Source organism: Triticum aestivum, chromosome 2B (genome assembly GCF_018294505.1).
Source record: "Triticum aestivum cultivar Chinese Spring chromosome 2B, IWGSC CS RefSeq v2.1, whole genome shotgun sequence".
Classification (NCBI taxonomy): Eukaryota; Viridiplantae; Streptophyta; class Magnoliopsida; order Poales; family Poaceae; genus Triticum; species Triticum aestivum.
The window spans coordinates 548,891,514-548,895,584 of NC_057798.1; positions in this window are offsets into that span (position 1 = coordinate 548,891,514).

Consider the following 4,071-nt stretch of genomic DNA (forward strand, 5'->3'; position numbering starts at 1 on the left):
TCTGAGATTGTGTGATGCATATTGTATAATCATGCCCACGGATACTTGAGGTGACAATGGAGTATCTAGGTGACATTAGGGTTTTGGTTGATTTGTGTCTTAAGGTGTTATTCTAGTATGAACTCTTTTATAGATTGATCCGAAAGAATAACTTTGAGGTGGTTTCGTACCCTACCATAATCTCTATGTTTGTTCTCCGCTATTAGTGGCTTTCGAGTGACTCTTTGTTGCATGTTGAGGGATTGTCATATGATCTATCTATGTTATTATTGTTGAGAGAACTTGCACTAGTGAAAGTATGAACCCTAGGCCTTGTTTCCTATCATTGCAATATCGTTTATGCTCACTTTTATCATTAGTTACCTTGCTGTTTTTATATTTTCAGATTACAAAAACCTTTATCTACCATCCATATTGCACTTGTATCACCATCTCTTCGCCGAACTAGTGCACCTATACAATTTACCATTGTATTGGGTGTGTTGGGGACACAAGAGGCTCTTTGTTATTTGGTTGCAGGGTTGTTTGAGAGAGACCATCTTCATCCTACGCCTCCTACGGATTGATAAACCTTAGGTCATCCACTTGAGGGAAATTTGCTACTGTCCTACAAAAATGTGCACTTGCAGGCCCAACAACGTCTACAAGAAGAAGGTTGTGTAGTAGATATCAAGCATCAACACTCATTGGACCGCATACATCAGTATGTATTATTTCCAACAAGTTAGTAGCTCGTTCCATTGTTCCGGAGAATGGAGTTTTAGTCATCTTGCCAAAAAGGCACGGTTCCCAAGCATCAAATGATTCATAACCAAGTGATTCCGAAAATCCATCTTTATGGAGTTTCTTCATGCGCTTTACACCGATATGACCCAAACGATAGTGCCACAAATAAGTTGCACTATCATTATTAACTTTGCATCTTTTGGCATCAACATTATGAATATGTGTATCACTATGATCAAGATTCAATAAACCATCACCATTGGGTGTATGACCAAAGGTTTTATTCGTGTAAACAGAATAACAATTTATTCTCTATCTTAGATGAATAATCGTATTGCAATAAACATGATCTTATCATATTTATGCTCAACGCAAACACCAAATAACATTTATTTAGGTTTAACATTAATCTCGAAAATATAGGGAGTGTGTGATGATGATCATATCAATATTGGAACTACTTCCAACAGTCATCGTCACTTCCCCTTCAACTAGTCTTTGTTTATTCTGTAACTCATGTTTCGAGTTACTAATCACAGCAACCGAACAAGTATCAAATACTCAGGGGCTACTATAAACACTAGTAAGGCACACATCAATTACATGTATATCAAATATACCCTTGTTCAATTTTGCCATCCTTCTTATCCACCAAATATTCAGGGCATTTCTGCTTCCAGGGACCATTTCCTTTGCAGTGTAAGCACTCAGTTTCAGGCTTTGGTCCAGCTTTGGGCTTCTTCATAGGAGTGACAACTTGCTTGTCATTCTACTTGAAGTTCCCTTTCTTTCCCTTTGCCCTTCTCTTGAAACTAGTGGTCTTGCCAATCATTAACACTTGATGCTCTTTCTTGATTTCTACCTTCGTCGATTTCAACATCACGAAGAGCTCGGGAATCGTTTTCGTCATCCCTTGCATACTATAGTTCATCACGAAGTTCTAGTAACTTGGTGATGGTGACTAGAGAACTCTGTCAATCACTATCTTATCTGGAAGATTAACTCCCACTTGATTCAAGCGATTGTAGTACCCATACAATCTGAGCACATGCTCACTAGTTGAGCGATTCTCCTCCATCTTTTAGCTATAGAACTTGTTGGAGACTTCATATCTCTCAACTCGGGTATTTGCTTGAATTATTAACTTCAATTCCTGGAACATCTCATATGGTCCATGACGTTCAAAACGTCTTGGAAGTCCCGATTCCAAGCCGTTAAGCATGGTGCATTTAACTATCAAGTAGTCATCATATTGAGCTAGCCAAACGTTCATAACATCTGCATATGCTCCTGCAATAGGTCCATCACCTAGCGGTGCATTAAGGACATAATTCTTCTATGCAGCAATGAGGATAAACCTCAGATCACGGATCGAATCCGCATCATTGCTACTAACATCTTTCAACACAGTTTCTCTAGGAACATATCAAAATAAACATATGAAAGCAACAATGCGAGCTATTGATCTATAACATAATTTGAAAAATACTACCAGGACTAAGTTCATGATAAATTTAAGTTCAATTAATCATATTACTTAAGAACTCCCACTTAGATAGACATCTCTCTAATCATCTAAGTGATCACGTGATCCAAATCAACTAAACCATAACCGATCATCACGTGAAATGGAGTAGTTTTCAATGGTGAACATCACTATGTTGATCATATCTACTATATGATTCACGCTCGACCTTTCGGTCTCAGTGTTCCGAGGCCATATCTGCATATGCTAGGCTCGTCAAGTTTAACCTGAGTATTCTGCGTGTGCAAAACTGGCTTGCACCCATCGTAGATGGACGTAGAGCTTATCACACCCAATGATCACGTGGTGTTTGGGCACGACGAACTTTGGCAACGGTGCATACTCAGGGAGAACACTTTTATCTTGAAATTTAGTAAGAGATCATCTTATAATGCTACCATCAAACAAAGCAAGATAAGATGCATAAAGGATAAACATCACATGCAATCAATACAAGTGATATGATACGGCCATCATCATCTTGTGCTTGTGATCTCCATCTTCGAAGCACCGTCATGATCACCATCGTCACCGGCGCGACACCTTGATCTCCATCGTAGTATCGTTGTCATCTCGCCAACTATTGCTTCTACGACTATCGCTACCGCTTAGTGATAAAATAAAGCAATTACAGGGCGATTGCATTGCATACAATAAAGCGACAACCATATGGCTCCTGCCAGTTGCCGATAACTCGGTTACAAAACATGATCATCTCATACAATAAAATATAGCATCACGTCTTAACCATATCACATCACAACATGCCCTGCAAAAACAAGTTAGACGTCCTCTACTTTTTTGTTGCAAGTTTTACGTGGCTGCTACGGGCTTAACAAGAACCATTCTTACCTACGCATCAAAACCACAACGATAGTTCGTCAAGTTAGTGTTGTTTTAACCTTCACAAGGACCGGGCGTAGCCACACTCGGTTGAACTAAAGTTTGAGAAACAGACACCCAATAGTCACCTGCGTGCAAAGCACGTCGGTAAAACCAGTCTCGCGTAAGCGTACGCGTAATGTCGGTCCGGGCCGCTTCATCCAACAATACCGTTGAACCAAAGTATGACATGCTGGTAAGAAGTATGACTTGTATCGCCCACAACTCACTTGTGTTCTACTCGTGCATATAACATCTACGCATAAAACCTAGGCTCGGATGCCACTGTTGGGGAACGTAGTAATTTCAAAAAAAATCCTATGCACACGCAAGATCATGGTGATGCATAGCAACGAGAGGGGAGAGTGTGTCCACGTACCCTCGTAGACCGAAAGCGGAAGCGTTAGTACAACGCGGTTGATGTAGTTGTACGTGTAAACGGCCCGAACGATCAAGCACCGAAACTACGGCACCTCCGAGTTCTTGCACACGTTCAGCTCGATGACGTTCCCCGGACTCTGATCCAGCAGAATGTCGGGGAAGAGTTCCGTCAGCATGACGGCGTGGTGACGATCTTGATGTTCTGCCGTCGCAGGGCTTCGCCTAAGCACCGCTACAATATTACCACGGAGAACTATGGTGGAGGGGGGGGCACCGCACATGGCTAAGAGATCAAGAGATCAATTGTTGTCTCCAAGGGGTGCCCCCTCCCCGTATATAAAGGAGTGGAGGAGGGGGGGGCATCCCTCTCTCTATGGCGCGCCCTAGGGGAGTCCTACTCCCACCGGGAGTAGGATTCCCCCTTTCCTAGCAGAACTAGGTGCCCTTCCAAGTAGAAGGAGTAGGAGAGAAGGAAAGGGAAGGGAGAAGGAGAAGGATGGAAGGGGGCGCCCCCCCTCCCCTAGTCCAATTCGGACTAGTTCATGGGGAGGGGTGCG